At 38.7% G+C, this 14,798-nt stretch overlaps 1 pseudogene; it reads right to left on the reverse strand.

Moving 5' to 3' along the window:
* Positions 1-707: 707 nt before the first annotated feature.
* LOC149232399 (uncharacterized) lies at positions 708-14,344 on the reverse strand (annotated as a pseudogene).
* Between the last annotated feature and the right edge of the window lie 454 nt (positions 14,345-14,798).

A 14,798-nucleotide genomic window follows, 5' to 3' on the forward strand; every position in this document is an offset into this window, starting at 1 on the left:
ATGAACAAACAATGTCATAATGTGAAAATCAACAAACCACATTGTAATGTGATGACATTGAAATGTGACAAAAAAAAAGAACAGTTCAAACTATGAAGGAACAAATGACATCACACCATGATGAACAACAAATGACATAACAATTTCACAAATAATAAACGTAGTTGCAATCTAAACTAGGTTTACGATATTTTCTAGGTTGACTCAGGTCCACTATAGTCAACTATCATATCCATAATCAACTAATTCAATCTAGGTTTACAAGGTCGATAACATATTAACCAACCTAGATCCATCTTAACTCTCAATCTACCAAGTACTCGAGAGGGATCAAATTTATTGAGATACAAAGCTTTTATAAAATTAAAATAGATTTGATGTCTCAATGCTTATATATCCAAAATTAGACTTGCTAAAAGAAATTAATCTTTAGTTGAAATAAAAAAATTGAATAAAATGGAGACAAATTTGCACAAAATGTTGAACAAACATTAACATTGATTTAAATCCCCGGAAGTACACAATCACGTAACGATGAAGATACAATCCCAGGCGCACTTGCAGCCCATAAAAGACGTTGATGATGACGATGGGGGGAAGTCATATCGTCACTCATCTTTATTTTGCATTGTAAGTCATTTCATTCACATGAACGTGCGGCTCTAGTCTATTTACGCATACATAAACAGATTTAGACATAAATATATTTAGTTGTATAAGTTTGGATTAGAGAGGAGATACTGTTCCACCTTCTTCAATTGGGCAATGCTATTTTCCTTTATGTCTTTTACTTTGCCATCGTCAGGATGAACACTAGGAAGAGTTTCGTAGTCAACGGTCTAGGTCGCTATCTTTCCCCTTCATTCCTGGGAACGAATTTGATCTCAAACCTCACAGAGCTCGGTTTCTTCGCCAACGGTCCTCCTTCGATCAATGTATACTTATACATCAAATTCTGCTCGTCAAGTCATCCACTCAGTGGATCAGTGTATACTTATACACCAAATTCTCCTCATCAAGTTCATCCACTCACTCCTTGATGAAGTTGTAATCCCTCTTACCTGTGACAGGAAAGTGAAATACCTAATAAGTATCAAATAATAAGGAAGTATTCAACCCCATATGTATCTAAATAAAGAAGTATTCAACCCCATCTATATCTCATATGCTAATTCAAGCGAGAAAATTACTAGAAGTGGAAGTATAATGGTGTTAATGTTCATATGTGATCATTTGAGGATTTTATGGGAGTGATACCAGGGGTGATGTAAGGACCTTCGGTCTGGGTCACCTTCACCGTGCGAGGAGCTCATGCGAAATGTGAAGTGAACGAGCCAAGGGAAAGTTTATACGATGTTGGGCGAGTTGAGAGGGCAGTCCCACAAGTTGGGTGGGTCGACCCTCCACTCAGGCGAAGGCAACATGTTGAATGAGCCAGCTTGGGCGCTGGGTGTGGGTCGGCTAGGTGACATAACCCGCTACCTGCCCGTATATATTGGTGGAGCGTTTGAGGAGACGAGTTTGATTGAGGAGTTTTGTGGGTCATGGATGAGCTCACATGATGGGCAGAACTTGAGTGAAAAACTCGTGTAGAAAATTCAGGTGAGAAACGCAGGTGAAAAACTCCTGCAGAAAACTCAGGCAAGGTTGTTCAGGCAGAACTTGGGCGAGGTCGTTCAGGCAGAACTCGAGTGAGGTCATTCAGGTAGAACTCGGGTGAGGTCATTAGGCAGAAAACTCAAGTGAGGTCGTTCAGGTGAACCGGGCGACCCGGGTGAAGTCTTTTGGGCGAGCCGGGTGAGGTCATCGAGCGACCCGAGTGAAGTTGTTCGGGTGAACTGGGTGAGGTCATAGGGTGACCCAGGTGAGGTTGTGTGGCGACTTGGGTGAAGTCATTCGGGTGAACGAGTTTGGGTGAACAAGTGAACGGGTGGACGTGCAGACGGGCGACCGAGCGAGGGCGTGTCGTACATGCCCAAAGGAAGAATCGTGCGGACTGGCGACCCGGGTAGGGCGCGTCATGCACGACGAAGCAGTGGAAGTGGTGAAGTGTTAGAGTTGCGAACGGAGGTGTGACTCGTGTGGAGGCACCTGTGTGTGGCGACTTGGTTAGGATGAGGCGTGCCCAAGTTGGGCAAACAACACGATCGTGTGATGAGGTGAACGAAGGGTTGGTGAGTCATGTGGCAACCATGCAGAGGTACTGATGAGCTGGGCAACCAAGTTTGCTGAAAGTTGAAAATTGGCTAAGTGTAAATTTGGGGTTTCCCAAGATTTAACTTGTACTTTATAAAAGTGAATATTATATATATTGATTCAGGCATATTCATATTGCAGGGAGTTGCTCCTCCCTTTATACTGTCATGCATTTCTATTGTATAATGCTGTTTATGTGAATGTTATGGGCTTTCACTGTATAAAGGACAAAGAATATAATTGGTAACGAAAAATAAACTAAGTATGGAATGTTAGGCATAGTCTACAATCATCATTATTTGTGAAAAGAAAATGGTTGGTAGTGCCGCACCTCACTATAGTGTGGTTGGAAGAGTACCGCCAGTATAGGGGTGTGACAAGTGAAGTTGAACAACTTGATGGTGCCCATGCCTCCATCTCCTTCAAATAAGGTCATAGAAGTGAAAGTTTCGGTCAAAACCTTTGGAAGGAAATTGTGCTTGTCCTTCACTGCAGCATTCCAAAACCTCCTTGCGTCCAATTAAAGCACATCTTCCACTATTTCAGTCCTTGACACTATCTTCAATTCTCTCACAACATAATACTTATTGCTTCAATATTATCGCACAAAACGAGAGGTCCTTGCTCTCATCTGCACTAGACCAAGCGGTATTTAGAGGAGTCGTGTACAAACCTCTAGAATTGGTACATTAAAGAGAGCGCGTCGATGATGGTATGAGAAGTGACTTTTTGTTATTTAGACTAACCGATAGCTGCACACAATGCCGAGTCCCTACGCTGTGTATTCAATGTTTGGGGTATGTGGCATCATTTCGAAAAGTTCTCAATCCTGTCAAACATGTTGATGGATCCAATGAATAACCAAAAGAGCTACAAAATTGTCAAAGCCCCCTTAGATCGCTTACAAATGCCTGTACATTCAACAATGACTATGGATATGGTGGAATCCATATATTTCAGAATGACGTTTCCACATTGAAATGACCAAATATTTGTAAATAATACTTCCGTGTAGAAAAATATCAAGTATTTCTAAAATTCCTTATATATTTATATTTATGCCCCATAGATAATTATATATAATTATAATTATGCTCATAATTATTTATGAGCATATTTATAATTATGATTATAGGCGTGTTTATTTTGAAATTACGTTTTGGGTATTTAGAATATAGATTTATATCTTGAGAGGTTTGAACTCTCTCAACACATAATTTAAAGTAAAAATGAAACTAATCTGATTTAATTATAAATAATTAATAATTTGTTTTATTTTATTTTATTTTATTTTTGTTTTTATTGTTATGTAATTTGATCGATACAAAATGTTTACATAAAATAGCATAACTTTACAACATCTCTTCTACACTGGGCTAGAGAGTGTCTCTCGACACATTTATACTTTAATTTATACATTAACACATGTCACTTATGTTTGACTATGGTTAGCTATGATATGGTCAACCATAGTCAACATGAGCATCAAAATCAACCATAGTCAAAATTGGTGTCATAGCGAGACATAGTCACCATGGGCATTAAATTTAATATTGTTCCCAATGCAAAAAACAATGAACAACATCACTATGTGAAGAGTAATAAACAACGTCACAATGTGACAAACAATAAATAAAGTTATAATGTAACGAACAAAAAACATTGTTGCAATTGGATAAAAAAATTACGTCATAATGTGATGAACAAGAAACAATGTTGTACTTCATAAACAAGAAATGAGATCACAACATGATAAACAATAAACAATGTGATAATGTGAGGACCACATTACTAAGCCATAGTCAAACATAGTCAGCTATGTTGACCTAGGTTTACTAAGTTGACCTATGATCCAAACTCAAACAGGAATGCAACAAATTACAAATATAACCATAAATACAGAGATGCAGTAGAAATAACTCTTCATTTCATTAATATCAAATACTTAAATATGCTTACAAAGATAATGGAAATAAGACTAGCTCAGGCGATGGTAGCTTATATCTGAGAAGAGATGTGGTAGCTACATGCCTCTGAACTGTGTTACAATGAGGCTCAGAGGCCTATTTATTACTAGGACACAATGGAAAACCCTAAACATTCAAAAACCTAACCCTAGGAGATGAAGCACCAAAACTGTGGGCTCCATTTTGGTAAATTGGTACATCAACTTCCCGTGGTCGTACCTTTGGCATACGACCTTTTTTTGTGACCCAGGAGCATCTTGTCAGATCAGCTACATAGGTTCAGTTTCTTCATCATCATTCAATGTCCAGTGCCTTTAGCTTCAACAGTGATGTTTATGGTTCAGGTTGTCCGGTGATGTCAATGGTTTTCATGGTGTTCAACAGATATGGTTTGGTACCTAGTTGTCGACATGTGGTTTTCGCCAGTTCTGCTAAGATATGGTTGTCATCAGTTCCACCACAACATGGTTGTTGACATGGGTTGGTCATCCGCCTTGTAGAGTTTTTTTGTTTTTCGACAAGGTTTTTGTCATCATATAGGTTTGAATGTCACTCTGTGACAATTGATTGTAGAAAAGGGTTTTTTTAAGAACAAAATGATGTACAACCTTAAGGACTAAGAACTAAGACCTAAAACCCTAATCTACATCTAAAATCTTAACCAAAACCTAAATCTATGTATTAAAAATGCAATAAAAATAACATAACACCTAAAACCTAAGTCTCGGATCATTGTATAAAACAATACAATTCAATAAACCATAATACAAATAAAAATATTATAATATAGTCCTGACCACGGGGTTTAGACCGCGTCAGAACTGTGGCCATGTCAGCAGTCGTGGCAGTCAAGGTTACAAACAATGAAGTCTAACCACGTGGGAATCCACCTAACCATAACTACCTTGGGACAAGACATGTGAACAATTCACCGCATTGGAACTGCCAGGATCACTGCACCATTGCCAAGACCGTCGAGAGTCAGGTCACATGTGATGACATGGCCACACCATAAGTTGAGACCACCAAGATTGTGACCGCGGAGGTGGTAGCCTGCAGTTAGACCACGGTAGTCACATGTTGGTTGTCAGCCTCCTCCACCCAGTTAGCTAACAACTAACTTTTTTTTCTTATCTTAAGGTCTAAAGTGGTTATGTAATTGCAGTTTGGTCCTAAAGTAATTCAAAGACCATGCATGTTATCCCTAGGTGGAAAATCATAACTAAATTGAGAATTTGTAACCAAAATTAGAAGCATTTCATGCCAATCCATTACAGAAGAAGTAAGAATGCATCTAAAACATTATAAATCCTCAAGTTAGTCATTGAATGAAGAGGAAAGTGGTTTTTGAGTTTTGTTTGTAGATTTTGGAGGATATAGGTTGTTTTGTTTTCACTGTAATAGGAGCATCAGGAGTCAGAATTGGGAACCGTGACAAGCGTTGGAAAGTGGTTTCAGAGAGACGCCTTATGAAAGCGACTAGAAGTTCCTGTGTGCACATTCAGTTTGGTAAATTTCTTGTGTAATCGGCCTTCTCGGATTCAATCCTAATAAATCGGACGCCCATATTGAAAGCAGACCCGGAGACATAGTCCATCAGTGACGAACTCCGTAATCAACCTTTTTGTATGGTATCGTCATTGTGTTTTTGCTATTTTCACTTCAGTTTTACATCTTGCTTATGTTTTATCATCTGTCGTAAAGTATTTCTTCTCAAGCAGTTCTCACTGTTTCAGCACTTTAAGTTAACATTCAGTTCATTGTTTGCATAATAAATTCTACTTCAGTTTAACATATGATCATTTCAAATCATATAATTTAGTATCAGAGTAGGTTGCGTTTGTAGAATTTGTCAGTGAATGTTAAACAGGTCAAAGTCACAATGTGGAGAAGGAGTCCTCGAAGAGATTAATCCAGAGATTAGAAAGCAAAGATTCGTTCATAAGTCAACCATGACAGGATCTAATGTAGGTGAAATGCCAGAAACTAAGATGAGCGATGAATAGTTTTAGCAAATATTTTTGACTATGCAGCAAATGTTGGGAGAAATTTACGAAGATAAGAAGGAAAGAGGTGCAGCTTCTTCTTCAAAGACATCAAAGAAGGAAAAAGGTAAAGACAAGGCTGATAAACTGCCTTCACCTCCATCATCTCCATCATATTCTTCTTCTTCTTCTTCTTCTTCCAGTGTAGAATCTGAAACAAAAAAGAAACCTAAGAAAACATCTCTTTTGAAACTTGATGTAAAATTTGAGTTACCTATTTATGATGGCGAAATGAATCCTAAAAAGCTAGATAGCTAGATTAAGCAATTACAAGTTTATTGTTGTATTCAGAACATTTCTAACGATAAAATGAAAATTCAGTTAGCTACACTTAGAATGGGGGGGAACAACTTTGATCTGGTGGGAAATTAAAACTCAAAAATATGTAAAGTGCAAAAGGTAAAGTCATCTCTTCATGGTCTAAGTTTTTAAAATCTCTTAGGAAGCAATTCTATCCTTTAGGATACATGCATCAAGCTGTTATTGATTGGCAGCATTTGAGGCAAGGTAAAGGGCAAAGTGTTCAGGAGTTTACTCAGGAGTTCAGAAAGAAAGCATTGTCGCTCGGTATTTTATTGGATTCACATGAAAATTTATTAAAATACATTGATAATTTACATTCATATTTGCGACATACATTATTGATGTTTAATCCTGATGATTTTGATGAAGTGTGTGTTCAAGCCATACATATTGAATCAGGTGTCTGACTATTCAAGTCTTCATCGCAAGCATGCAAAGAGTTGGAAATCATGGATTCCAATGACAGTAAAGGGAAAAACAATTTGGAGAGAAAGAAATCAGTGACAGCTCGGAATGAAATACCTACTTGTTCTCATTGCCAAAGAATCGGTCATGATGAATCTAACTGTTGGAAACTTCATCCAGAACTTAAGCCCAAAAAGTTCCTTAAGGAGAAGGATGAAAAGAAAGAAATTGCAGTAGTCCAGCAAGATCTAGGTTCCGATTCAGGGGATGAAAGGAGGATAACTGCCATATTTTTGATAGGTAAAACTTATGACACTAGTTCAAGTTCGAATACAATTGCATCTTCATCAAACATAAATCCTTCAAATGAGGATAAAATTGTTGAATTATTTAACATAAGGATAACTTCTAAACACACAAAGATAGACACAATGTTTGACAGTGGATAATAGGTCAATTTAATATTTGAATACTTAGTTAAGAATTTGTATTTGGAGACATGGAATCATCCAAGACCTTACCCATTAGGATGGCTAAATAAATCAACTCAGATAAAAGTCACAAAACAGTGTCGATTAAGATTTGCCATTACAACTAATTACATTGATGAAGTGGAATTAGATGTTGTTCCAGTAGACATATGTGGAGTTGTCTTAGGAAGTCCTTATATTTATGATCATGATGCAGTATTTTATAGAAGAGAGAATAAATATCACCTTAAGAAAGATGGGGTTGAATTTATTGTCAGGGCACATCAAAGTAAAAATCACTTGAATTTAGTTGTTGCTAATCAGAAAAAGTGACTAATAAGTTCAAATAAAAGATTTGTAATCACGTGTGTAAAGGAACAACATAAGAATCAACATGATGTTTGTTCAAGTTATGAGTCCCCATTTAAAGATAGTTTGATCCAAGAGGTAGAAACTTTTCCAGTTCTATTTAAAGAAAACAAACATCTTAGTCATAAGTAGGGAATACAACATGAATTACAGTTGATGCCTAAAGCTCCTCTTCCTAATGTCAGAATGAATCAATTCAGTCCAATTTTGGAAGTTAACAGTTACAGGGATGCAGGTCAATATTCGGGAAAGACAGTGTTAAAATTTTCTTGTATTGTGTCACCATTTCATGTATCAAATAGTTTGGAAGCCTCTTTTCAAGTGGAGAGGAGACCTATTTGTTTTCATATCAAAGCCTTTTCTAAAGCAGTGTCAAAGTATCCAACATATCTAAGAGAAACTTATGCATCAAGGGAAAATGCTAATCAATGGAAACATCATTTAATAAATGAAGAAATAGTGATTCAAACAAATCAACAACCACTTCTATACTTTCAAAGACAAACTAAGTTGTAGCAGTTGTCACCTTACAGCATGATGAGTTTACTGCAGCAAGTTCACTTAGTAATCAGGATCAGGAAAGTATCTCAAGTAGTTGGTATGATGTCAAATATGTCTTTGATTGTCTCTGCCATTTTGCAAATAGATTGTTAATACATGTCAATAGTATTGAACAATATCTTGTACATACTGTTTTCAAATATGTGTATGAATCACTAATTCATGGTACTTCATGGAAAGATGTCAATTGCCACGTTCATAACAGGTTATTTAACCATCTTCACAAGTTGTACATACTGCAGATGGATGGAATAGTTCACAGACTCAAAATGTGCGATGATCAAAGTTCAGTGTCATCACTTTCAGGTGGTTTATCAAATGTATTGGTACATCATTAGGACAAGGTGGAGAGTGAGGGAGCTCTACCCTCACTTGCTATCTGTCTAGTCAAACTTTTGTGGGCCAAAATCTTTCAAGTGGAGAGGATTGATCCAGGAGGATCTTGTTAGATCAGTTGCACAGGTTCAATTTCATCAACAACATTCAGTGTCTGGTGTCTTCAACATCGACAGTGATGTTTATGGTTCAGGTTGTCCGGTGATGTCAATGGTCTTCATGGTGTTCAGCGAATATGGTTTGGTACCTGGTTGTCGACATGTGGTTGTCGTCAGTTCCACCGAGATATGGTTGTCAACATATGGTTGTCGTTAGTTCCGCCAGGATATGGTTGTCGACATGGGTTGGTCATTCACCTTGTAGAGTTTGTTTGTTTGTCGACAAGGGTTTTGCCATCATATAGGTTTGAATGTCACTTTGTGACAATTGATTGTTAAAAAGGGTTGTTTTAAGAACAAAATGATGTACACTTTTAAGGAATAAGACCTAAGAACTAAAACCCTAATCCACATCTAAAAACCTAACCAAAACCTAAATCAATTTATTAAAAATCCAATAAAAATAACATAACACCTAAGACCTAAGTCTCAAATCATTGTATAAAACAATACAATGCAATAAACCATAATACAAATAAAAATATTATAATATAGTCCTGACCATGGGGTTTAGACCGCGTCAGAATCGCGGCCATGTGAGCAGTCGTGGTAGTCGAGGTTACGAATAGCAGAGTCTAACCGCGCAAGAATCCGCCTAATCGTAACTGCCTCGGGACAAGACATGTGGACATCTCACCGTGTCGAACCATTAGGATTACCACACCATTGCCGAGACCACTGGGAGTCAAGTTACATGCAATGACATGGCTGCAACGTAAGCCGAGACCTCCGAGATGGTGACCGTGGAGGTGGTAGCCTGCAGTTAGACCGCGACAACCACATGCTGGCTGTCACCCTCCTTCACCCGGTTAGCTAGGCGCTAACTGTTTTCACTTATCCTAAGGTATAAAGTGGGTATGTAATTACAATTTGGTCCTAAATTAATTGAAAGACCATGTATGTTATCCCTAGGTGGCAAATCATAACTATACCGAGAATTTGTAACCAAAATTAGAAACAGTTCATGCCAATCCATGAGAGAAGAAGTAAGAATGCATCTAAAACATTATAAATCCTCAATTCAATCATTGAAGGAAGAGGAGAGTGGTTTTTTTGGTTTTATATACAGATTCTATAGGATATAGGTTGTTTTGTTTTCAATGTAACAGGAGCATCGGGAGTCGGAATTGGGAACCGTGATAGATGTTGGAAAGCTAGTTTAGAGAGCCTTCTTATGAAAGTGACCAAAAGTGCCTGCATGCACATCTAGTTTGGTCAATTTTCTGTGTAATCGACCTTCTCATATTCAATCCTACTAAAGTGGTCACCCATTTTGAAAGTGGACCCAGAGATGTAGTCCATCAAGGACGAACTCTATAATCAATCTTGCTATCCGATATCATTGTGTTTTTGCTATTTTCACTTCTGTTTTACATATTTCTTGTGTTTTATCATATGTTGTAAAGTTTTTCTTCTCAAGAAGTTCTCACAGTTTCAACTCTTTAAGTTAACATTCAGTTCATTGTTTGCATAATCAATTCTACTTCAGTTTAACATATGATTATTTCAGATCAGTTTGACGCGCACAATACCGTGTTATAAAGAACTATCCGAGGAATACAACTTTCGAGTGGACAACAATAAACATTTATCACATTGGACCTGATTTTCCCAAAAAATGTCGTTTAGGGCCTCAAAATGGCTCAGAAGTTCACGACCCAAAAAACTACCAAAATAGTAAACTGTGCTACAATTAGGGAAACTGAAAAACTAAAAGAGTTAGTGGTGGGGGTCCAAGTGGAATAGGCTAGTGGTCACCAACATCTACCTAGATCAGTTCTCATCCCTTAGGAAGCAATGATCCCCATTTTGTTGAGCGCCTTCATGAGATGGGGAAACTTCTGTTGAATTTGGTCCCTGGTGAGCCACTTGCCTAGGTACAGGAGTTCATCAGCTTTGATGAATCGATATAGTTAGATCTTCTGTTGGTGAGTGTTCTTGATCTGTGTGTCAATAATCTGATCAGTTGTCTCATGTTCCATGTAGTATGGGTTTAACCCTGTTGGTGTGAATTTTTTTGCAATGTCTGATGTGTCCAGTAATGGTGGGAATTATGGTTGAAGGTGGTCCACATTGAACACTTGGTGTAGACCAAGGAATGGGGGAATGCTGAGCTCAAAAGCATTGTCTTCCATAGCCTTAGTAATGGTGTAAGCACCATATCAAAGTGGTTTGAGCTTCTAATTGGCTTTGGTAAGGCCTTCTTTCTGCAAATGTAGTAAAACTTTTCACCCACCTAAAACTTGTGTGGCACCCAATGTTGATCATCACTGCGTGTAATTGGCATTTGACTTCTCCAAGATGTCATGAACCTGCTGGTGGATGTCCTCGATGTGTTCAATAAAATTGGTCTCTTTATCAACCTTAGACAATACATGTTTGGATTTTTTCTTTGTAGTCGCTCAGGCATGGAAACATCAATCAGACACAATGGTTAAAATCCTAGACCCACTTGAAAGGGACTGCAACTAGTCGGGCTATGGATAGCTCTATTAAACTGCGTTGCACATAGGGAAGACTCTCATCCCAGGTTTGTGGATTCTAGTAGTTGTACATGTAGAGTATGTGCATTATCATCCTATTAACGACTTCCGTATGGGCATCAGTCTAGGGATGGAAGCCAATCGACTTGGTCAGCTTCGTGTCCAATAGTGTCCAGAGGCTTGACCAAAATGTGCTTAGGAACCTACTACCTCGATCTGATACAATGATCTACAGGATCCCAAAATGTACCCATACTCATTCAAAGAAGATTTTGGTAGTTTCCTCTGCCGTGATACTCTTCTTGCAGGCCGCTAGTATAGACATCTTAGAAAATCTGTCAACGACCACAAATACATATTCATTACCATGCTTAGTTGAAGGGAGGCCAGACATATAGTCTATGGAGATTGATTCCCATGGCCGGAAGGGAAGGGGTAGAGGAGTGTACATGCCTTACTTCTTTATGGTTCGCTTGGAGATGGTGACCCGAATGTAGTGCAGCTCCCAAATCCGCTTGGCATGCTCGCTTGAAGCAATATAGAGGTGGCCTAGGTAACATAATAATGCATGTTGGAGGTGGAAATCAAGAGCTTTCTTTCCATCTACCAGCATCTGGTATTTGTAGGCAAACTATGGATCATTTTTGTATATTTTCAACCATCTAGAGGTGTTGTGGCCACAAGAGTTGAGAATAGTAGTAAGTACTCCAACTAGGGGTCAGTTAAGGCAGTTTGCAACGTTATTGGTGTTTCCCTTTTTGTATTTAATGTTCAAGTGGAATTTTTGTAGATATGTACACCACTTCTGATGGCAATCGTTCTGCAACTTCCCTTATGTTTGTATCAACTGAAGAGGTCAATGATCGGTGTGGATGACTGTCTCCTTCCCCAAGATGTAGTGCTTCCATTGTCGGCAAGTGTGAATGATGGAATACATATATTTATCATAGGTGGGCTGCTTCCGAATTATATCGGAAATCGTCTCACTATGATATGCCATTGGATGTCCGTGCTAGGTGAGGACTACACCAATAGCATAGTCTAAGGCATTTGTCTCCATTTAAAATGGTTTTAATTGTAGGTTTGGCAGTGTGAGTATTAGTGTAGAGAAGAGTCGATGCTTCAACTCAATGAACACATTTTGTTGGGAATCGGACTAGGGAAAATTTTTCTTTTGCCCCGCCCTTAGTAATATGAATCAAAGGCCAAGTGATTGGGACAATCCCAACATGAACCCCAGATAAAAATTTGCAAGGTCGAAAAAGTTGTAAAGCTCCGTTTGAGTGGTTAGGGCTGGCCAATCCTGAATGACTTGGATCTTAGTCATATCCACATGCATGCCACACTCATCTACGATGTAACCCAAATATTGGACCTACTTCATGCCAAAGATGCATTTCTCCAAGTTGGCACATAGTTTATGCTACCGAAGGGTTTGAAGGACCTAACAGATGTGTTGCAAGTGTTCTTCCCAACCCTTGCTGAAGACGAGGATGTCGTCCAGATAAACAACCATGAATGATTTGGTGAAGGGCTACAAGATGTCATCCATTAGCCTCATAAAAGTAGCAAGGGAATCTTTCAACCTAAAGGGCACAACCAACCATTCAAAAAGGCCTTCCTTAAATTTGAAGGCAGTCTTCCATACATTTTTGGGCTTTATTGGAACCTAGTGATAGCTAGACTTCAAGTCAATCTTGCTGAAATACTTGGCCCCCTTGAGTTGGTCCAAAATATCATTAATCCATGGGATTGGATACCTGTTCATGACAGTGATTTTGTTCAATGCCCATAATCAATGGAGAGCCTCCAAGTCCCATCTTTCTTTTGTACAAGCACAACTGGGCTCCCACAAGGCGAGGAACATGATCAGATGTTCCATTTTTGCAACAACTCTTGGATTTTCCATCTGATCTCTTCATTTTCCATAATGGAGCAATGATATATTTGCCCATTAGGTAGAGGTACTCCGGGAGTCAGATCGATCGAATGCTTGACCTTAGAGTGCAAGGTTAACCATGTGGGTGAGGAGAAGACGTCCTTGTATTCTTCCATGATTGTATCCACTTCCTTCTACTGCATGGAGGAACCCTACCCAAGTGCCATGCATGTGGCTATGATATTCCCCTTGTTTTGAGAACAAATAAAAGAAAAAAATCTAGTTTGGGAGACCATCTTACTACATTTCTTAGCAGAGATCAAAGAGATGGTGGTAGGCGGCACTACCTCTGGTATCCTATATAAATTACTACCCAAGGAAATAATCATAGAGTGGGGTCTAGACTGATATACAACATGTCACTTCCACAGGTATAGTTTTCTTAATAATACATCACAAACTTTAAGAGGAGCAACATCACACACTACCTCATCCATGAAGGGCTTGGTGTTTTAGGAAAGGCGACACTGCTGGCTGACGTGAAGATCTAGTCCTTGGTGAAGCCACCTGATGGTGTACGACTATGGATGTGTTATAGTCGATAGGCCCATCCGCTTCACGAACTTTGTTGAAAATAAGTTCTTTTGGCTCCCACTATTGATAATGAACTATAACAAAGAACCCTTCACCCACATCTGTGAATGGAATAGGTGTTCCCCCTCCTATGGATATTTAGGCTCAATCTTCTGGATCTTGGTGGTGGCCACATCTGCACTAGATTTTGCATCAATGATTTTCTTCCATTTTTTATTCCCCTTGTCAGGTTCTGACTCAAATTTGGAACATGCATTTGACTCGGAAGCCTTTAGCTTGGCCACTAGTGATTGCTTGGCTCGACGCTCACTTCAATTATGAGTGGAGCTCTAATCGAAATCACACCAATTTCCCATGTCCTTTTTTGTCTTCATGGTGTTGTTATTTTCTTACAACTTCGACAGGTTATCCTAGGTCACCCTACCTTGTATTTTCCCTTTGCTCTGCAATTTGGGGGCGCCTTTCCCTTTTTTTGGATTCATAGATCCAATGTCTCGCCTTTTCTGTTTAAAATTATGCTCAATCTTTACAACGTATCGGTACACTATACTGAGCGAGGAGATGTCCATGAACTCCATCTCATCCTAGATGTGCCTATGTAGGAAGTCGTGGTACTTGAGTACCAAATGTTTCTCAGAATCATTGCTACCCAACTTAGTGCAAAGAGTATGAGAAACATTGGTAAACTCTCGCATGTCTTGGTGCCTTCTTTGTCACAACTTGGTCCACTTTATGTATTTATCCTCATAGCTCCCAACAGGGTAGTATTGCTCTTTGATGGCATCCCAGAACCAATCCCAAGTGGGTGCGGCTAAAAATAGTGAGGGTGTACTTTCATCCTTATTATCACAGTAGGTTTCCCACTAGTCCTTGACATGGGGGGCGGATTTGAGAAGTGTAAAAGTAATGTTTTCCCAACTAGAAAAATCATGAATAGAAAAATATCCTTACAGCAGATTTAACTATTTATCTATAGTTTCTGCATCCATCTGGCCCTCAAATATGGGGATGCCAAAGTTAACTTGTACCTTA

Source organism: Pinus tabuliformis, chromosome J (genome assembly GCF_031772625.1).
Source record: "Pinus tabuliformis cultivar Carrire ecotype Pingquan chromosome J, CPIR1, whole genome shotgun sequence".
Classification (NCBI taxonomy): domain Eukaryota; kingdom Viridiplantae; phylum Streptophyta; class Pinopsida; order Pinales; family Pinaceae; genus Pinus; species Pinus tabuliformis.